This window comes from Ovis aries, chromosome 1 (assembly GCF_016772045.2).
Source record: "Ovis aries strain OAR_USU_Benz2616 breed Rambouillet chromosome 1, ARS-UI_Ramb_v3.0, whole genome shotgun sequence".
In the NCBI taxonomy this organism is placed as follows: Eukaryota; Metazoa; Chordata; class Mammalia; order Artiodactyla; family Bovidae; genus Ovis; species Ovis aries.
Window position 1 is genome coordinate 58,005,387 of NC_056054.1, and position 23,693 is coordinate 58,029,079.

Consider the following 23,693-nt stretch of genomic DNA (forward strand, 5'->3'; position numbering starts at 1 on the left):
TCTTAGTGACCCCATGGACTGCAGCCCACCAGGCTCCTCCATCTATGGGATTTTCCAGGCAAGAGTACTAGGACTGTCTTAACAAATTACACAAACTGTGTGGCTTAATAGATGTTTATTCTCCCTTAGGTCTGGAGGGCCCTGCTACCTCCAGAAATATAAGGGAAGCTTTTCCTTGCCTCTTCCTGCTCTTTGTGGCCCTGTGGGTGCCTTACCTTTGGGTAACATCACTCTAGTCTCTGCTGCCTTGTTCTCATGGTCCTCTCCTCTGTATCACTGTCTTCTCCTCTTCTCTCTGTAATAAGGACACCTGTTTGTGCATTTAGAGTCCATCTCCATAATCCAGGAGGATCTCACCTTGCAATCTTGAACTTAATTACCCTACGAAGACTCTTTTCTTTTCTTTTTTTTTTTTTAACTGAAGTCACTTCCACAGTTTTAGGGGGTAAGAAAGTGAAAGTGAAGTTGCTCAGTCGTGTCCGACTCTTTGTGACCCTGTGGACTGTAGCCCACCAGGCTCCTCTGTCCATGGGATTCTCCAGGCAAGAATATTGGAGTGGGCTGCCATTTCCTTCTCCAGGGGATCTTCCCAACCTGGGGATCAAACCTAGGTCTCCCGCATTGCAGGCAGACGCTTTAACCTCTGAGCCACCAGGGAAGTGCACTTAGGAGGTAAACGTGTATACATGTCTTTTTGTGGGAGCTATTAGTCAATCTATTACACAGAGTTTTGAGTAGAGGAGCAGTAAGATCTGACATTTTTTACCAGTTCATTTTATTTCCTGTAATGAAAATAGACCATAAGAAAAGCAGAAAGACTGCACAGCCGAGTTTAAGAGACCATAGGACCCAGAGCAATAATTCAGATGAGTATGTGGTCTGTACTTAAACAGTAAAAATGGAAGTGATGACAAGTGTTGGATTCAAGAGATGTTTTAAAGATGGAAATGACATATTTTGATGTATGTGGTGGGAATGTCTCCTTTCCTATACAGCTTTTTCAAAAATATTTATTTGCTTATTTATTTTTGGCTGCACTGGGTCTTCATTGCTGTGTGCAGGATTTCTCTAGTTGGGGAGAGTGGGGCGGTTACTCTTTAGCTGGCGCTGCTCAGGCTTTTCTTTGCCGTGGCTTCTCTTGTTGTAGACCACAGGCTCTGGGCACGCGCACTCAGTACTCTTGACTTGAGGGCTCCAGAGTACAGGCTCAGTTGTTGTTACACATGGGCTTAGTTGCCCCAGAGCACGTGGAATCTTCGCCGACAAGGGATCGAGCTGGTGTCCCCTACATTGAGAGGCAGATTCTGAACCCCTGGACCACCAGGAAAGCCCCTCCTAAAAAGCTCTCGTACTGTTGGATCAAGGTCATTAGATAGCTGTTATTTCTCATTCATCAGGTCTCAAGTTAAATGTCATTTCTTTCTGGAAGCCTTCCTCAGCATCAATAGATTGGATTAGTATGTCTTTATGCTCTGTATCCTAAGTTTATCTCTTTGATAGTTTTGTGTTGTTTGCGGTTTTGGTGTTGTTTTTTTTTTTTTTTCGGTCATTTGTCTCTTGTAAACCACCCCAAAAGTTAGTAATATAAAACTAAAAAGCATGCATTTAGCTCATGGTTTTGCAGAATAACAATTGGCTGTTGGTCTAGACTATGGACAACACATCTTGACTGGACTTGCTCATGTATCTGTCGTTATCCAATGCAGTAGTGGCTGGTTGGTGCCTAATGGCCTCAGGTGAGATGGATGACATAACCGGGGTCTCTCTCCATAGGGTCTCTCATCTCCACAGTTTGTCTGATATTGTTTACATAGCAGTCAAAAGGTTCCAAGACTGTGAGAGGAGACGCTTACAAGGTCTCTTTAAGCCTAGGTTCAAAACTGGTACAAATTCATTTTCATCAAATTCTATTGGTCAGAACAAGTCGGACATGACTGAACGATAACACTTTTCTTCCTTGCTAGCTACCCCACAAGCAGGGAACCATGTCTCTCTTTACTCACCGTTAACCCAAAAGTCAACTTTGAATGTGCTGTGCTTAGTCATTCAGTCATGTCTGACTCTTTGTGACCCCATGGGCTGTAGGCTGCTGGGTTCCTCTGTCCATGGGGATTCTCCAGGCAAGAATACTGGAATGGGTTGCCATGCCCTCCTCTAGGGGATCTTCCCAACCTAGGGATTGAACCAAGGTCTCCCACATTGCAAGCAGATTCTTTACCGTCTGAGCAACCAGGGAAGTCCAGACTTTGAATACATACTTTCAAAAAATAAATGAGTGAAAGAATGAGAGAATCAATTGGAAGACAAACTAAAATGCAACTGTCTATAGATGTCATGAACCCTTGGCCTGCTCCATTCTCCTGAAGCTACCTCAGAATCTCCATACACAGGATATCTATAACCTGCATTTTCAGGTGGGGTAAATTACTGCTTCTAATTAAATATCTGAATTAATGTAGGCTTATACATGAAGTGGGCTTCCCAGGTGGCTCTAGTGATAAAGTACCTAACTACCAAATCAGGAGAAATAAGAGATGTAGGTTCAATTCCTGGGGAGTGAAGATCCCCTGGAAGAAACATGGCAGTCCACTCCAGTATTCTTGCCTAGAGAATCCCATGGACAGAGGAGCCAGGCAGGCTACAATCCATGGGGTCACAATGAGTCAGACATGACTGAAGAAACCTAGTAGGAACATATATGAAATGGTCATGATAAAGCTTTATTTCCAAAGTAAACATTATAACTATTTGAAGTACCTTTTTTTTTTTTTTTAACTTTTTTTTTTTTTTTAGTTTTTTATTTTTTAAATTTTAAAATCTTTAATTCTTACATGCATTCCCAAACATGAACCCCCCTCCCACCTCCCTCCCTTTTAAGGGCTTAGATACTCATCCGCTTTATATAAACCTTCAGTTCAGTTCAATCGCTCAGTCGTGTCCAACTCTTTGCAACCCCATGAATCGCAGCATGCCAGCCCTCCCTGTCCATCACCAACTCCCGGAGTTCACTCAGATTCACCTCCATCGAGTCGGTGATGCCATCCAGCCATCTCATCCTCTGTCATCCCCTTCTCCTCCCGCCCCCAATCTCTCCCAGCATCAGAGTCTTTCCCAATGAGTCAACTCTTCGCATGAGGTGGCCAAAGTACTGGAGTTTCAGCTTTAGCATCATTCCATCCAAAGAACACCCAGGACTGATCTCCTTTAGAATGGACTGGTTGGATCTCCTTGCAGTCCAAGGGAATCTAAAGAGTCTTCTCCAACACCACAGTTCAAAAGCATCAATTCTTTGGTGCTCAGCTTTCTTCACAGTCCAACTCTCATGTCCATACATGACTACTGGAAAAACCATAGCCTTGACTAGACCTATAAATCTTGAGCAATGAATTATTTTAAGGTTATTTTTTGGACTAGTTATGTTTGTATATACAAGTAAACAATATACTTACTCCTTAGTTATACCAGAGTCTTCCCTTGTGGCTCAGCTGGTAAAGAATTCACCTGCAATGCAGGAGACCTGGGTTCAATCCCTGGGTTGGGAAGATCCCCTGAAGAAGGGAAAGGCTACACATGCTAGTATTCTGGCCTGGAGAATTCCATGGACTGTAGTCACAAAGAGTCAGACAAGACTGAGTGACTTTCATTTAGTTATACCAGATGGTATACTGACTCATTTTTCTTTAAGGTTCAGAGTTCAGGTAAGCTTCTTCTCTGAATAAGTCACATGAATTTCTTTAGGAATACCTTACAGAAACCAAAGCTTTTCAAAAGGATTCAATTCTTCCTTATTGATTTTCATCTTAGAATCTAAAATGCAAAGGATTCATTAATGGTGATATGCCTCTTTTAAACAACGCCACTGGGAGACTCCCAGTGTTTTGTAAATGAGAACAGCAGCAAGTTTTTATCCCTTTTGCAGTGAAAACGTATAAGTACCTTGGTGATAGAGAAAATAATTGAATTTGAAATCCTGATCATTTTCACTAATGACTTCATTTCTAAAGCCCCATTCATTTTTCTCTGTTATTCCATATACCACAAAGAATGTACACTACCTACTAGCAAGTTCCTTTCTTAGTCTCTTATATCCTTCAAACTCTCTTTAATGTGAACCTCCTTCAGTTCGGCACTGAACCTGAACGTCTTCCAGAGCCTTATTGATCTAAGTACATCAACATGTTGTTTGTGCTGCATGTCTCCTCTTGCAGTTAGTCTAATAACTCTACTGGACTACTCAATTCTGTGTTTGGTAATGTGCCTATGTTTTCAGTACAACAGAGGTGTGGAAACAATGTAGTAATTTGAGAAGTGACTCAGTGAAAGCAACTCCTGGAGAAAGTTGGCTCTCCAAAGAACATTTTACTGTTCCAAGAACAAGAATTTCTGGAAAGTAGAAACATAGCAGAAACGTATCTATGAGTTCTATGAATATAGGAAGAATGAGAGTTCAGTTCTTTGGAAATTGAAAGAGAAAGAAAAGTAGGTTCCGAATCAAGTATTGTTGACTGTTAGAAACTTGTGTCTGTTACACTTTATCTATGAGTTTTATCAGGGACCTAGGCCTATGACGGGCTTCCCAGGTGAACTTCCAAGATGATTCAGCAGGTAAAGAATCTGACTACAATGTAGGAGACACAGGAGATGCGGGTTCGATCCCTGGGTCAGGAAGATTCCCTGGAGAAGGAATTGGCAACCAATTCTAGTATCTCTTGCCTGAAAAATCCCATGGACAGAGTAGCCTGGTGGGCTACAGTCCATGGAGTCGCAGAGAGTTGGACATGACTGAGTGACTAAGCGCACAGTACTGCAAAAATAGAAAAAAGCCTGATAGTCAAAAGATGAAGGAGGCTGGGTTGGTCAGGGGAAAGCCTCAAAGAAGTCCTAGGAAGAAATGGCAAAGTCTTAAGAGCTCCATTATGCTTATTTATGATCTAAGGGCTGTCTGAGGAGGTGAATAGTGAAAGTGTTAATAGCTGGAGGCTGTCAGATAACTTTACACCTTGCTACAGAACCACAGGATTTTTCTTGAAGAGAGATCTAAGTGACATATCTCCTTGACCACAGAACTTTAAGTAGTTTTAAAATATTTGAAGAAGAGCTGAATGTTGAACTAAACTGTGCTCTTTCTACCTCCATAGAGGTCGGAGGAAGGCACTGCTATTGAAAAATAATTTAAAAGAGTCCTGATATATTCAGTCATTCTTTTAATCAGCATAATTGTTTAATCGTTTGTGGTTTGGGTACCCTTTATAGAGGTTTTACTTGTCATCATGTTTATGGGAAATTGACAGTTATTAATTGTTTTTAGGCTTGAACCAGTCCTTATTAGAATTCAAATATATTTCCTACTACTGGGTCCCAGATCTGTGTAACCATTTATCTTACAATGAATTTTACTGTAAGTGTAATATTTACAGAAAGCAATTTGTCATTCTTGGGTTAAGTATAAAAATTTCAATATTTTCTGGATAAATATGTCAAAATAGCTAAGATTCAAGCAGTAGAAGAAAATGGAAGGTTATAATGCAGCATTTTATATTAAAGTTGGGAGCATTGCTATCTGATTTGACTCTGTTATTGTTATAGTTTCATAAATATGATTTTCCAATTATTAACCATCATTAGTATTGGGACAATCCCTTGGAGAAAGAAATGTCAACCTGCTCCAGTATTCTTGCCTGAATAATCCCAAGGAAGCAGAGTCTGGTGGGCTACAGTCCATGGGGTCACAAAGAGTCACACACAACTGAGTGACTTCACTTTCACTTTTAGTATTAATGGCGTTAATTCTGGTAATCTTTCTCACTAAGGTTTTCTGTATTTTTTATATCCTAAATGAGTTCCAGGGCTCCAGCAGTGATTTCCACCCTGATTTGCTTCATCCCAAAGTCTCTAAGCACAATTAATTTTAATTCATATATGAATATTCTATATAGCACTATAGGTTAGGGAAGACAGTGGCTGACTCTTGGAAATAATTTTGGAATATTTCAAGTCCCCAAAGACTTCAGTCTCTAATTTAATTGGCAATACACCCTACTTTACTCACCGAGGACAGCTCTCCTTGTCGTTTAAACATTTGCTTATGTGTGTGCTCCCAGGGCTGGGGAGCCCAGATGCGTGCAGGTGCCAGGTGTGCAGAGTAAGAGGAGGGATAAAGGCACAAATGCCCTGCAGCGCTTGTGCCCACGCCTCCTCTCTGTGACCTGCTCCTCAGTTCTTTCCTCACATCTCAGGCCCACGCTTCCCCTTTGCTCTGAGCAGGTTGTCCCAGCTGGTTGTCTCTTTCCCGCCACCCTGCTGCTGTACTATGTCCACTGAACCTGGAATAAACCTGCAACCTCTCCTCCTTCATCTCCTACTTCCCTAAACAGTTCCCACTGTGTCTTCAAGCGTCAGATCATGCATTGCCCACTTCATAAAGGCCTTGTTAATTATTCCCAATGGTGCTTTTCCTCTGTGTTCTTTTCCTTTGTACAGATATCCAATATTAGGATTAACCTGTTCCCATCCCCGTGTCCATCATCTCCACTAGAAGTGAGAATAAGGCTTCCGTCTATGGGGTCGCACAGAGTTGGACATGACTGAAGCAACAGCAGCAGCAGCAGTGTTTAGCTAGCAAAAACCTAGTCCAGGTTTTTGCTAACAGAACACTCCCTCCACTTTGTTGAATGAATGAGTGAGTCCTGGTTCCCCATCCCAGTGCCCCAGAGGCCAGAACCTCCACGTTACTCTCTGTGCCGGCTGCAGGTTCTCTCACATACTGGCAGATCCAATGCACAGCAGCACAAGCGCCACCCTTGTTAGGACTCCATCCCCACACATTCCTATCTACCAAATGGGCTTTCTATGCACTTTCATTGAAATCTGACTTTTCCTTGACATTGCTGATCTTCAGCAAGTTAGTAGAAGAAAGCATCTCTCATAGAAAAATTAAAACCACTATGAATTCATGTGTCACTCTAAGTGTAAATTTATTAATATGTTAATTCTGCTAGTAGTATGTACACTGAAAAAGAGAACGGAAAGCCAATAAAGCATAGAAATGAACCTCTAATGGTGGCATTTCAGGAAATAAGAAAGGACAGATGGGAAGATATTTCTGGACTGGGAGCTTCTGGGTGCCCTTCACATTGTACCACACAAGCCATTTCCTATTCCTGTGCAGAAGGTTGGATCTGCTGCTACGACACTCTCTAGCTCTCCTGAGAATAATATTTCTATTTCTGTCTTTTATAAAAAGGTAGAAGCACCAGCCCTTCTGGTTGTCAGGGACTAGGAAGAAGCCCTCCTCATACAATGGCCAGAAAAAGTCAAGAACAAAGAAGTCTACTTTTTCTACATCCTATAGACACTGCAATAACACTTCCCAGTTCAGAAAGAGGCAATCAAGTTCAATGGAAACAGATTTATAATAATTGTAACAATAGGTTACACTGATTATGTGTTTACGCAGGTGCTATGCTAAGCCTGTTCCTTTATTCCTTACACTAACCACATAATAAATGTTGTTTTATTATTCCCATTTTACAAACAAGTAATTTGCCCACAGTCACAAAGCTGATAATTGTCTTAGTCAGCACTGGTGCTCAGAAAATTGTTAGTCAAATCCTAAACATACCTTTTTATCTTCTGGAAGGTACCCCCTGGTATCATGAAGAAGGTCCCTAATTAAGCTCATGTGTCAATATACAATCCAGCACTGCTGCTATAATTATTATGATCTTATATATGACAAGACATTTAAATTAAATTTAGTTCATTCCTTTTATTTCATGTGATTAGAGATTATAATTTCTGAATCTAATTTTTACAGAAAACAACCACTATAGAGAATATGCGCTTTACCATTATTCCCAATATATTTTCTACAGACATTTAGAAATATCTGAAATACACAAAGCACACTTTCAAAATGTTTGAGGAACCAGTTTAAAGGATGCTACATGGTCCCTGACTCCAAAGGGTTTACAACCTGAAAAGTACCATTGAGACCTCAATAACATTCCGACTCTGACATGTGTCCAAACGTGTCCAAACTGATCTAAAAAAAAAAAAAAAAAAAACCCTGATCACTCACCATCCACTCAGAGAGCAAACAGACTATTGGATGTCAGAATCATAAAATAACTATTGTCTTCATCCTTTTACTTCTAAGTAATTGTTTCCTAAACACAGTTATAGTCACTAAGTCTGCACACTTCAGAAATTCCAGATCTTCACTAAATCTCATGGAAACATATGATGGCATATGCCTGGAGATCTCTTTTAAAGTATCACTTCCATCCATCAAATCAAAGTTTCTGTAAGTATCCTGTGTTTAAATTTTTTTCGACAGGAAAGATATGGGATCCCAACAGCAAGCAAAAATCTTGCTGGCCTTGTTACTACTTTCTGCAAATATGACTCATATGTGTTTGCTAAGTTTAATGTCATCTGTTGAAATACACTTAACCCATGTCATTTGGTTCACACCAAGTTAATACTGGCTTCCCCACGGCTATGATCAATTCAGTCAACCAGCTGGTTTGACTGATTTTTCCTTTGAATTTGACCTAATTGCCTCACTGTTTGGGTATCCACAGATATCTTTACACAAAGAGAAAGCAGGCTTCACATTAACTTGCTAAATGAGGGTTATACTTTTCTTCTGAGATCTGCCACAGATTTATTGAGTTACAAGTGACAAGAGTTACAATCATATGCCCCTTCTCTCTCTCTTTTCAATATGAAAATATGAATATATAAAACTCCGCAAATGCTAAATGAGAAATCAAGTAGCAATTGTGTTAAGATACATCTGTATTATATAGAAAGAGGGATTTCTTCTGTTCTGAAATGCCATCAAGAGATACTATGAAGGAAAAAAAAATAGCACCACAAGAAATTTTAAAAATCCCCTTTTTAGTTGTACATTTGGATCCTTCCAGATAATTAATCTTTAATAAATATTTAAATGTCATTTTCTTTTTATATTGCAGTATATACTACTAGTTCTTTAAAAGTTAACTAGGATTAATTTTCTTTCAAAATAAATATTCTGTTTAACAAATCTAGGTTTCTTTACTGACATATTTTTTTCAGTCAAGTCAAAGCTCTGATCTTATTCAAAACTCAGAGTTTTATCCAAATTTGTTTACCTGTCTACTAATCAAAAGATTTTCAGTATCTAAAATCCTGATGATAAAAGAGAAAGAGTCATAAAATGTTCATAGAAATCGGATCAGATGGAGCATCAGGTAATCTGAGTAAATTTTTCCCTATGATTAACCAGTTCTTAATGACAACATTTCTTATCTTACAACTGTGACATGAAGAGGGAGCTGTAGCTCTTCTGAGACACAGTTCTGCAAGAACAGCTTATCCACGCTCTCCGATCTCGTGTCTGTTTCTCTTTCTCTCTCCCTCTCTTGCGCTGCCCCTCATTCATTCACTCTTCCATCTTTTTGCCATTGTGCCAGCTCAATTTAAATGTATCTGCTCTGTATCTGTTCAAGTGGAGATAATCCATGCAAATCAGGAGCAGTGGTTTTCAATGCCTGGTTCACAGAGAGGACTCAGCTTGAGGAGGTCACTCGTTCACAGCCGCTCCTCCCATTATATTTTTCCCCTTATTGCAGAACTGCTGTATGTATACAGTGACTGAAAGGACTCAATTTACTGCAACTGCTGCCTGGCTTTACTTACAACTTTTTTTTATAAAGGAACTTACCTCCATCTGTCTTTTCAAGGTAGGAAGTCTGATTCTTCTAAAGACGTGTGTAATGCCTCCACTGTCTGCTCATTATCAAATGTCACTTGAATGCTTTATATTGTTGCTGGCATTAGGCACAAATGCTGTGATTCCAGGTGCCTCACGCTTTTGTTACTTAACTGTATAGGTACAATTGTTTAAGTGCCGAGTAATTGTAATGTTTATTTTCCCTGCAGCCAGCTTCAGTTTTACAATGCGATAAAGAGGATAGTGTCCACTCTCTAATACAGAAATACAAATGTCTATCAAGTTTTCCCTCTTAAAAAAATAATCTCTTTAGTATGTCTTAACTTATCATGTATTCTGGCCAATAATAGCCAAGTGTACAATTCAACCGTGCTATTTTTTTTTTTTTAACCTGGAACATTCCTGCAGCATTTTCTGTGAAAAAGAACTAACTGTTGAAGTGTTTTTAACAAGAGCAAGAAAAGGATGGATTTTACTTCATTCTGCTGCAAAGCAGGAAACTAAAGGCCTTATTGCTAACAGGCCTGTCAAATAGATTTATTTTTCACAATTTAGAAATTGTTACTAGGCTATGCAGAAGTATTACAATTAGTTAGGATTCATTACTGTCATTATACATGCTATTATTTATTGTTTTGAGATTGAAATTGCAGTATAAAAAAGTTTGATGTAACAAGGCTAAAAATAAGCTTACATTTGTATAGCACTGTTTGATATCAATTTTTAAGACTGATTTCAATAGCCAAATGGTTATGTTTGGATTAAAAATGCATGTAAGAGGCTAACAAGACTTGATGATATACATGCTGATTTATGAAGGCAATTCATGGGCTTATATTACTTCATATGTGTTTCCTTGAAGTTGCTTGTAATGATATTTTAATCATTTCTTAGTCATTTCAATTTTAAAACATACTAAATTTCTTTGCAGAAATCTCTTTCTGATTAGTACAAATATAATATTCCAGTTATAATTTAGATTTCGGTAAACTCAATAAGTCTTTGAAAGCAGGCCTTATTCATATTATTTTACATTTATTACCTTATTTTTCTGGCAAGGTATGACATGTGGCTATGACAAGACTATTTAATTTCTTGTACAGTATAGAATTGAACATAAATAGTAAACAAAGTTGACAGTCCTGAAAAGAAGAAAAAATGAGCCTCTAGTACACTGAATAGTTCTGATGACATAAATCTTAGTTTTCATCTTCTAGGTAGGTGCTTGTAGTTAGCGGAGTTCGAGGGAAAAAAATTATTATCCACATAAAATATCTCAGTGCCAAAAATGTGCAGTTCTTTTTTCTTTTGGTACAGAGTCTTCTATTTTAAAAATGCATTCTGATTTTTGAGTACAGTACAAGGCATGAAGCCTTGTCATTGTTAGCATAAAGAAGACATCTACGCAAGTATTACTGTGCAGAGGGCAATCTTTCTGTCTTTGGCATTTGTTAGGTTACTGTACATAGAATTTAACAGATAAATATGTTCTGCTTTGTGGCATTTTAGTGATCCTATTGGTATGCAGGTTACTCTGCTAAGATAGCAACAGGAAGAAAAAGATATATGTTTTATAGCAGTGGGTAATAAAAGCCCTACACAGTGAGAAAAGAGGAAGATGACTTATTTCTTACACAGTAATTAGAATTTCTTTAAAACTCTTTGAAATACAGAATGATAAAGTAAACTGAGGCTTCCCGAGAAGGACTAATTGAATTTATCTATTCAAATCATGTTGTTCCACATGAATATCGTCTTCCCAGACACTGTCACTGGAGGATTCCATTCACATCTTCAATATTACCAGGGAGGAAAGAAAGGATCTGCAGCTAACGGTAGAGGGTGATTCTCTCATATTTACGATGACTTTGAGAGAGGCAACCGACACTTGAAAACCTTAGCAGATGGAAAGGTGTGTGGGATTGCCTGGTTGTTTGAACTTGAAACTAGTGTGAAACTGAAGGATGCCCTTTCAGAACAAAGGAACGCCATGTAATACTCTTCAGCAGTCAAGCTGAGGATAGATATAAAAAGTGGTCAGGGAGATCTTTTGGGGACAGAGAAAATGCAAACAACGAGGCATTCTCTTTTCAACCAAATTACTGGTATTTGATAGATATGACGGCATTCCCCCCATGGAGTTTCAAACCATCATTTCACAGAGTTGTTTCAAAAGCATGTGTTTTAGAGGCTTTCACATTTGTTTGCAAACCTCCTAGGAAACTCTCCAAAGACCTAACATGTATGCCTTAAGTTAGGTTTTACTGTGCATCCTAAATAAAATGGTCACAGCTTTCAATTCCCCTGGGTTTATTTTGCTTCATCCGTAAACTTGCCATTCCTCTAGTAACTCATTCAAGCAACTGTTCAAGATAAGTTACATTTTATTCCATTTTAGTATGCCTTGCAGCAAAATGTATAGAACTAGTAAACCTTGTAGCTGTATATAACACCATGTTGTTATTCCCGCCTGGCTCTTTTCTGCTGGTTTTACTGAGTACAGTTAAAAAGATAAATTATCATCTTAAAAGGATGCTATAGTGGGTGTTAATAAGTTCTCTGTAACTTCAGAAGTGTTTAGTGGGGCCAAAGAAACTTGCAACCCTGCCTGAGGGAAAACAATGTGTTTCATCACCAGACATTTAATACTTATATCATCTGTAGACATGAAAAATTTTCTCAAGAACTATTGTATCATATCATATTTATTTTCTAAATCATGAAACTCATTGCTGTGTATGAATTAAATGTAATATTAAGTGAAAACTCAGCAGATGCTAATTATCTCTTTTGTCTTAATTTAATCTGCACAACACTATGAGGTCAATGGAACCATCATACCCATTTCCTAGATAGAAACTTTGGGGTTTAGAGAAGTTAAATAACTTAGCCAAGGCCACAAAGTTGTAGTAGAACTGAGCTTTGAACCCATTTATTTTGATACCAGTGTTGAAACATCACACAATAATACCTTCCTGACTAATTAGCTCAGATAACTAAATGCAATAAGAACACCCTTCCAACTCATAGTAAAAACATTACTATTTGTCTGTTTGTAGTCTTGGTTCAAGTATCTGATTCCAGTTTTTCAACTCTTCACATCACTTCACTCCTGTCTGTATTATCGTTATAACAGAGATATATTTTATAAAAGTATTTTCACTTAATACATGACAGAAATTGTTACTCTTGCAGAACATTAGTCCTTTACCTCAAGGAGTTAAGAACTAAAACAGATCTATAATTGACTGAATTGTCTACTGACAGCCTTTGAAGCACCATCCCCACCCCCTCCCCTAACACCGATTTGTCCTCCCTGTCTAAAGAACAAGACTGACATCTCTTTATATGTTTGGAATTTTTCACTGGTGTAAAGTGCTTGGTAATGATGGAAATTAACCTGAGGCTTTATCTATCTACCTTTTCTTGCAACTCCATTGAAGTTCTGGTTACAATTAAAGTTTTCATGCAAACAACTGCACCCTTCAGAAAAAAATATCTTCCTCTGTCTTGTCATCTTTTTCAGAATCTCTTGGGTGGTGAAAAGAAGCCCTTTCCCTTGTCTTTCTTTCCACGGGCACATAGGAATGTAAATTTTCCCAGCTGAAACAGACCAGTGCATTCCAAAAGCAGATAAAGATCACAAATGAAGTGAAAATCCATCTTTAAATGATAAGACTCTGTCCTTGAGTCAGAAAGTATTGTTTCCTTCGGGAGAAATGAGCAAGAACAGGTCCATACCAGGAAGCATTTGTGGCTTTAGTTTTCTCCATTTATTCCAAATAGCTTGAACACTCTCCTGCTCTTCCTAACCCCACCCCTCCCATGAAAGAAGATGAACTATTATGCATGGAACTCATAGAAACCTAATTTAAAGACTGTGCGCATTTTACCTTTGAATATTAAATAGGTAATGTAAACAAAAATTTGAACAAGATTACCATATAACCAAGTGGCAAGAATGTGGAGAACATGGAGTCAGTAGCTGCTAAGCCAGTTATACATTTCTCTAGTAATGAATGAAAAAAGCAAAAAAAAAAACCTGATGCCATTCCATGATACCAGGATACTTTTAAAATCTTATTTGAAGTATCAAGCAGATGGACTGTCCTATATAACCAGAACCCCTATCTGCTGGCAGGCAGAAAGTCTGAGAACCTATCTTTGAAGTTATTTTAAAATATCAATTTTGCCTGGATTAGCTAAGTGAGACAGAGACCATCGGTACAGGAGAGGTTGAGAATTAATTTAAATTTGAGCTTACCCTTCCATCGTCTCTTGCTGAGTAAGTTCTTAGCCTGTGAGCCATTTCTTTCAGATTTTATTTCTCTATTTCTTGGTTGATATTCTTACCTTGAAAAAAAAAAGGAGGTGGCAGGAAGCGAACAGGGTATGGTGGTTACAGGATATGTGTTGATGTAAAAATTCAGAAGAGTTAAAAGTGACCTAAAACCATTTGAAGGCTGGGTCTCTCACTGCTAAATTTGTCAGCTGCATAACTGAATTTTCTGTCTGAAAGGTGTTAATTTCCTAAAATTAAAAATAAAATCAAAAGATTGTCCTCATTCTGGAATGCTTGTGAGAAAGGCAAAAAATATTCAGATAACTTATTAATTAAATATATTAGCAGTACATTTGGACTGAAGAGTTATTAACATATCCAGGCTCAAAAATAAAACTTCTCCTAGCTTTTAAGAACCAAGTTTAAAAAGCAAAGCCAAAATTTGTAAGAAGTCTTAAACCAGGATTGGAAAGTCTAGTATGTTTGCTTATAGATTTTGTTATATATGTTATTTTCCTATCAATCCTCTCCCAGAAATAATAATCAAGTGCCCTTCCCACAGTTACAGAGAACTTTACCCTATGTATTCCCAGAAACTACAGGTTACACCACATAGGTCAGCTTCTGTATTGTTATCTTATATTCCCCTGGTTGTTTTATGGGTCATATTCTTGTATTTCAAGTAGCTTATAAACTATTTAAGGGTAAAAATTATCCTTACCCTGTGTCCTTAACACACCTGACTCAGTGTGAAAGCCAAAACATATCCTTGATTAATACTTGAATGGCTCATTGATTTTTTTTTTTAATCTAGTTATCTTAGTTTATATATATGCTGCTGCTGATGCTGCTAAGTTGCTTAAGTCATGTCCGACTCTCTGCGACCCTATAGACGGCAGCCTACCAGGCTCCTCTGTCCCTGGGATTCTGCAGGCAAGAATACTGGAGTGGGTTGCCATTTCCTTCTCCAATGCATGCATACATGCTAAGTCACTTCAGTCGTGTCTGGCTCAGTGCAACCCTATGGACAGCAGCCCACCAGGCTCCTCTGTCCTCAGGATTCTCCGGGCAAGAATACTGGAGTGGGCTGCCATTTCCTTCTCCAAGTTAATATATATATATATATGTTTAGATATTTAAAAATTTTATTTCAAGGGCAAAGAGAGGGACATCCATCCATTCAAAACATTTCTTAAGACCTAGCTATATTCTGGACACTGGGCCTATGCTCAGACAGCATATAAAAGTTTACCCATGCTCACTTTTAAAAATAGCAACAGATAAAGAGATAGTTTCAATAGATAAGATTACACGTACACGTATATATAGAATTTCTCATTTCCAGACGTTAGAGAAGCAACTAGTGAAAGAACTAAGGTGAAAAATCTGAGCGGGAAGAGAATGAAAAAGGGAAAATAAGGCAATATAGAAGGCAGGTGGTGGACGAATGGAGAAGGGAGAGAGAACTTGGGACATGAGGAGAGAGGGGTGTAGAAGATGTTAGAGAATTCAAATCTTGGCATTTCTCATTAACCATAGTTTACAGCTTTTTAACTTCTGTCATTAAATCTTCATACACTATAACTGGAACAGAAATGGTAATTAATCTCAAAGAGAAGTTATTCTTTGGCCTAAAGCTTTGGCTTCCTGGGAATGAATGTACTAAGTGGGGTGGGGGTCCTAAGTAAGGATGAAAGCAAAGAGGATATAAGGCAGCTTTTAATGCCACCTCTAAAGTAGTCAGCCTGGTAAGAAATCCCACAGAGGAAGCTTACAATCTTGAATCAAATTCTAAAGAAGTACGCCAAATCCAGTCTTACCCAGCAGACATCGACACCTAAGCAGGGTAGAGATGGAGCCTATCGAGGAGTGGCTTTCAAGACAGTTTGAAAAATGTGATTGTCAGCCAGTGCACTTCTGAAGAAAGGCTGGCATGCATGGAATAGGACACCAGCTTCGGGAAGCATTGTTAGCAGACATAAAGCAGAAAAAGCAATTTGGGGTTCACCACCTGAGTAGGAAGCAGGACTCCCTTCTGGGTGTGAGAATCCAAGGAAGATAAAAATCTCCTATTTCCTCAGAAGATTGAAAGAAAAGACACTGAAATCATGGCTGTCGCTCCAGCTGGGGTACTCTGGCCTCTTCCTAGAGGCATTTTGGTGTGTCAGCTCATAGTCACTTCATTTTTCGGTCCTTAGCCATGGAGATGCTAAAGATGATTTGTGAAATTCTTCTGATTAGCAAGTGAAAGTCATTGCATTCTGGCTAGGGAGATTTTGTTGGATTCAGAGAGGGATAGAGCCCTCTGCAGATGACTGTGGAAGCGTTATTTCTAACGGAGGCAAGAGATATAGGACTGTGGTTTAAAGTCTACGTCCTTTACTGGAAGACAAAAATCAAAGGCATTTAAAAATCATGTGAATTGAGTTTACAGAGGAAGCAGAAACAGAAAGATCACAGGCTTCAGACAGGTAGAACTGCATTGGGATCCCAGCTAATGGAAATATTAGTTAGTTTCTCTGAGTTTCAGCTTCCTCGTCTATAAACTGGAAATAAAAATATGCACTTCTCAGTTTTATAGTCAAAATGGAAAGAATATCTCCTGTATGTCTCAAGCAATGCTGACCTTATGGAAGACATTTAACAGTACTTCCTCATATAAATTTTGTTTTCTGTCCAAAATCATCAAATTTCCATTACTCTGGATTCCACTCAGAGACACATGTATTTAAATGTTTCATGGCTTAGTTTTAATTTGCAGCTAAGAAAAGCGATTCATGGGACAACAGAGCACTGATCCAGTTATTGACATAGTATCTGAGGACAGTCAGACTTAAAATTCTCATATGAGGCTGATTATAGCCATGAATAGCAAATTCTTAAGTAAAGATGCTTCCTATGCAAGGGGTTATATTTATACTTTTGATTAAAATTAATATTTCACCTACCTCTGCTGACCCAGGTCCTGATTTAATATCCTTAAGGCTTGATGCCTAAGGACCAGCATGTGTTAATTTCTACAGCTCTTAAAATGGCACGTCTGTTAGAACTCAGTCATGCTAGTGAGAGTTGCTAACTACAGAGCTTGCTGAATTTGCTTTTGAGTAAGATCTGTGCAGGCCTCTCAGAGTTCCCAGTATCCAAGTTCAAAACTGAGAACTTTTGGAAGTGTTGACTATGAATTAGTCAAATATAAAATCCATTCAAGAGGATTTTAAGTTCTTTATTTTTTAATTTCTGTGTGTGAAGTGAGAACAGAACACATATCAGAAGAAAAGAAGCAAGAGAACATGGGAAAAACTCAAGAGGGTATTTCACAGCTTTGTAAGGTTTTTCTGATTTCTTTGGAAACTATGTAAATGAACTCCTTAATCACAGACTATCGTTGATTTTTACCAATGTTCATTGATTCCCTCGTCATTGCTTCATGTATGTGTTCTCCCAAAACATCTAGTATCGACATTTCTCTCCACCAACTCTGTCCCCAATTCATTATAAGTGTATCATTAAACCCTGTTTAATTTCCTATGAAAGATTATATTAAGTGCACTTTTAGTGTAATTACGTCAATAGTGGAAGATAAACATGTATTAGGCAGTGCAAAATGCTGATTATCTGTCAGGGTAAATCTGTTTATTTCAGATATAGCAATCGGACAACCTCCTGGTGTTAATCGAGAAAGTACATCCTTGTGCCAGGTAGAGTTTGACAGAAAAATGCTCTCAAAGGCCCCCTGCTGTGGCATAATCCTCATCATATATAAACTTATATACATGTGTATCTATGTAATAAAATGCAGACATGTGGATCATGAGTTTTAGACATATGTACCTAAACACTTTTACTTTGGTGTTTCTGCACATATAGAAAATGATATGTAATTTGAGAAGCACCAACATCCAGTTTGCATTAACATGAATGGCTTGAGAAAGAGGAGAGTGGATTTCGGGATTAGGCTGTGTTTTAGTTTGTGCACAGGGCAGGTTTGCCCTCAGTAATGTCAGCTCAGAACTATTTTCATTAATCCACAGAAAAAGGAAAGAGCTGGTACAAAGGAGGGGAATCAGGAAAGGGAGGTTTGTTATAGGATGTTCAACTGATTCTCAAAGCAAGCATGCTTCTTTTATTCTTTTTTTTTTTTCCTTAAGATAGTAGTTTCTAAATATATCCTAGAAACACTGCTGACTGCCAGCTGCTATTGGGCACAAATTTCCCCTTAATGAGATAAAACATCATCAGGAAGTCAACATACCACACGTGCCATGGCTGAATTTTACCAGGTTTTCATGCAGCAGAAAATGAATCGAAATGAAAATGAATTGAATATTCAGGCACAGTTTGCGAAGCCCTCTGAAAAATAATTTTGTCTGACTTTATTACATTGTGATCATTTCCTGAATGCCATAAAATGCTGAGTAGAATAATAAAAATTGATATGTATATTGACATTTCAGTTTTTCTAAATAGAAGCTGAGAAAATATAAACAGCATTTGGTCTTTGCAACTCTCTCGACTAACCATTCGTATGCTGACTAATTCACTTACTCTCAGATACCTCATTCAGCCTTAATATAAATGTCTTCTGAAATAATTTTTCCCCAGTAGATTATGCTCATCTTCAGTTTGATTCAGAATTTACATGTGTAGTTTGCATATTTTTGCATCAGTGTCTGCTTTAAATTAGATAAAGGTCACTGTCATTCATAATCAAGAAGAAGGTGGATTAAAGGTCACAATTCAATAAAAAAATATGATTAGATGTAGAGGTTTGTTCATGTGATTCAATATCATTGGATAAGTGGAAATCATGAGCCAACAAATTAACCTCAATGTAATGGGTGACTTGCTTCACTGGATCAAAAATATTCACAGACGTTCTTCCCCCAGTGTATAACTTGTTTGTCTCTATGAAGCAAAGACAGTCAATTCTGTTAATACTTTTACCAGAAAGTGTCTTTCATAATGTTATTTGGTTTTAGGAGTGACATAAATTACAATTTTGTCTCCAAAATAAAGTAGTAAGTTATAATGAATTAATAATAGACAGATGTGGATTAGAAAGTCTCTGGGGACCCATGGTTACTTCTCCCATTTTTTCCCTGCGGTGGTTCTTACTTACTTACTTACTCTTTTTAAAGAATGGAGCTGTCACAGCACATTTCTTCTTTCACATACTATTTTATACCTCACAAGGACACTTAAGAGCCTCTATAAACCTTTCCAAATCTTGACATCTATCTACTCAGTATTTCTATCTGTGATTAAAATGCATTAAGTATAAAGTAAATGTAGTCAGTGGCAGACAGTTAGACTTTTTCAACTTGTACTTTTTAGGGTGTACTTGACAATGACTTGAATATCGGGAAAGAAACTGAAAACAAACTTGCTAAGCTGCAGTATATATTTACGTTGTCCATAGATCAATCTGAATACTGAAGGAATAATTGATGAATAATTTGTGTTTAGAGGCTTGATTTAAGTACTGAGGTATTAGTATCAATATCGACTGTAATAGAACTCACTATTAATACCAAAAAGTAGAATCTGATTTCTTCAGCTTATAATATTTTTCTTCTTTTTCAAATGTCCTCTTGACTTAAGGGAAACTCTTATTTTTGTCCTTAACTGCTTATCCACTCTATTTGCTATATTGACATCCTAGAATAGAATAACTGACCAAAGGAAAAAACAAAAAAGAAACAGAAAGGTATACGAAGAAGTGCCTCATTTTTAAAACACATTGTTTACTTTTCCAAAGAAAATCAAGCTTTTTTTGGTGGGAACTATAAAGGTTAAATGGTTTAAGCAGATTATAATTAGTTAATTTTGTTAAACATATACTGGATCAATTTTACATTATTTTAATTACCTTTTGGAATAAATGGTTTGGTGAACAAATTCACTTGATGTTCAGGATCAAACAAAATTACCTTTCCTCTGGGTAGGCTTAAGTTTCACAAAATGATTTGGAAACGACCTCCTTTGCTTTCATCTAAAAATATCTTTGGATTTAGAAAATGATTAAAGTTGGATATATTGTATTTTAAGCCAATCATATTTTACCATTTTCATAGCTTATTCTTTCTTAAAGAGAAATATAATGAAACTTCACTAAACAGATATTCCCCCTTTGAGGAGACTCTTGGAATTCATGCAATATCATAGTATTTGTAAGGCTGATTCAACTCACTTCAGCCACAAGACATGCATTTTATTCTAGTATGTTCCTGATATTTTGCTGACAAGATAGAGGAATGAAAGCTAGATAACCATTAAATGTCATGATCATGGCCAAATCAAAGATATTCTGATTTATGTCTCTGCAATGTGTGTGCACATGTGTGCGTGTGTGTACCTATACTCACATCTGTAATATAAATAGGCAGTCCCTGAATAGTAAATACTAGATCCCAGATAATTGAGTAGTACATAAGAAATCCACATAACTATCTTTTATCTACCCCAATTTAGGCTATCCCTGGAGCAACTTGAGAGAATGCAAATATAATTTGCGCCTTTTTTTGTAAACATGAAGTTAGCAAATTAAACTAGTACACAGAGATCATTCTTTCTCTCTCTCTGTCTCTCTGTCTCTGCTTACAGAAATTGTTCTCAGAGGTGATTTTCCTTCCCAGAGGATATTAGTTATATCTGGAGACATTTTTTGGTTTGGGTTCGATCCCTGAGTTGGGAAGATCATCTGGAGCAGGGCATCACAGCCCACTTCAGTACTCTAGCTTGGAGAATCTCATGGACAGAGGACCCTGGCATGCTACCGTCCATATGATCACATGGAATTGAACACAACTGAAATGACTTAGCATGCATCACTTATCATTCAGTGTACAGATGTATTTTCATGTTGTTGTTTAGTCTCTAAGTTGTGTCTGATTCCTTTGTGACCTCATGGACTGCAGCCCATCAGGCTCCTCTGTCCGTGGGATTTCCCAGACAAGAATACCGGAGCGGCTTGCTGTTTCTTCCTCCAGAGGATCTTCCTGACCCAGGGGTTGAACCCGTGTCTCCTGTGTTCACATGTGAGCCACCAGGGAGGCCCCAGAAATGCTGGGCTGATGAAGCACAAGCTGGAATCAAGATTGCCAGAGAAATATCAATAACTTCAGATACGCAGATGACACCACCCTTATGGCAGAAAGCTAAGAGGAACTGAAGAGCCTCTTGATGAAACTGAAAGAGGAGAATGAAAAAGCTGGCTTAAAACTCAACATTCAAAAAACTAAGATCCTGGCATCTGGTTCCATCACTTCATGGCAAATAGATGGAGAAACAATGGAAAAAGTGACAGACTTTATTTTGGGGGGGCTCCAAATTCACTGCAGATGGTGACTGCAGCCATAAAATGAAAAGACACTTACTCCTTGGAAGTAAACCTATGACCAACCTAGACAGCGTATTAAAAAACAGAGATGTTACTTTGCCGACAAAGTTCCATCTAGTTAAAGTTATGGATTTTCCAGTAGTCATGTATGGATATGAGATTTGGACCACAGAGAAAGCTGAGCACAGAAGAAGAATTAATGCTTTTAAACCATGGTGTTGGAGAAGAACCATGAGAGTCCTTTGGACTGCAAGGAGATCAAAGCAGTCAGTCCTAAAGGAAAGCAGTCCTAAATATTCATTGGAAGGACTGATGTTGAAGCTGAAACCAATACTTTGGCCATCTGATGCAAAGAACTGACTCATTGGAAAAGACCCTGGTGCTGAGAAAGATTGAAGGCAGGAGGAGAAGGGGATGACAGAGGATGAGAAGGTTGGATGGCATCACTGGCTTGATGGACATGAGTTTGAGCAAGCTCCAGGATTTGGTGATGGACAAGGAAGCCTGGCGTGCTGCAACCATGGAGTCGCAAACAGTCGGACAAAACTGAGCAACTAAACGGAACTGAACTGTCCTATTAAAACTTGTTGTTAAATAAAATTAAGCTTACTTTAGAAATACCATACAGGGTGTTTGGGTTTAACTTAAATAACATTTAGGATACTACTTCAGGCATTGTGGGTTAAATATATAAATTGTAGTTACTGTCTTAAAAGCATAACTGTTTAAAAAAAATTGAGATATAATCATTTGTAAGTAGGGGGTCTGTTTGCATATTTATTTATATCTGCAAAGCTAGCTGTATTTAAAACATAATCATATGTTTATGAAACATGGCATGATTGCATGTACATATATATTTTTAATAAGGTATACATTTTAATGAAGACATTCTAAGATAGTATCATGAATATACACACGTACCTAAATGAAGAACATTTTCACATTTACATCATTAAATTTTCCAGACTCTAAAGACTGTTTATAGTTAATCTGCAAAATATTGTATTTGTAATGAAATAGGGGAAGTCCTTTCCACTTCTAAAGAATATAGATTCCTTTAATGAAATACTGTAATTTTTATGTTTTCTTGATATCTGTGTTTTGGGTTACGAATATGGTCAATAACAGTATCAAATTATGAAAATATGTGGGGCCTCCCTGGTGGCTCACCTGCCAATGCAGGAGACCCAGGTTCGATCCCCAGGTCAGGAAGATCCTCCAGAGAAGGAAATGGCAACCACTCCATTATTCTTGCCTAGGAAATCTCATGGACAGAAGAACCTGGCGGATTGCAGAACATGGGGTTACAAAAGAGTCAGACATGGCTTAGTGACTAAACAACATGAAAATACATCTGCACATTGAATAATAAGTGACCCTTGCTAAGTTACTTCAGTCGTGTTTTTCTCTATGTGACCCTATGAACTGTAGCATGCCAGGGTCCTCTGTCCATGAGATTCTCCAGGCAAGAATACTGGAGTGGGTTGCCATGCCTCATCAAGGGTATCTTCCCTCCCACATCTCTTATGTCTCCTACGTTGGCAGGTGGGTTCTTTGCCTCTAGCACCATCTGGAAAGCCCAGTAAGTGACAAATTAACTTTTTCATTGATATTAATTAATGAGAGTGCAAAACTATCTTTTACATTAGTTGTTACACATTTCAACAGTAATATTGATTACTCTACATCTTGGCAATGACCATTTATCATTCCATGAAGAGAAAGAGTGAAATCAAAATCTGATAAATCTGATGAATAAACATTATTGTTAAGTGGCTAATTTGGGTAAATAATGTTTACTTCAATAGAGCTTAAAAATTAAGAATGCATCTTTAGAACTAGAAAAATTTATATTCCATTTCTGGCTCTACCACTTATAAGATGTGAGACTTTAAACAATTTCTTTAACCTCTAAGCCAAATGTTCATCTGTAAAATGGGTATAATACTGATATTTATTAACACCTACTTCATATGATTTTTTAAGAGGAATGAAATGATATAAAAAAGAATTTTTATGTGTCCATGGACAGATAAGTTAGTTCAATAAATGGTGTCTCTTCTACAATAGTAGTAGCTGCAGAGGTAACCATCTTAGTAACAATACAGTAGTAGGACACTATAAATCCAGGATTTCTTTTATAATCTGGAAAATATACCTAATAACATCCTTATAATATAAAATTGGATTTATATTAGAAAAAATATAAAACAGCTTCTCTTACATGGTTTCTTCCTACTGAAGTCATAATATTTAGCATAACTCATAACTCATGTTCTTAAATACTCTAATCTTCTCTGTCATGTTTTTTCTCCTGCTTCCATCCTTCTGTTGCATAGAGCATTGAT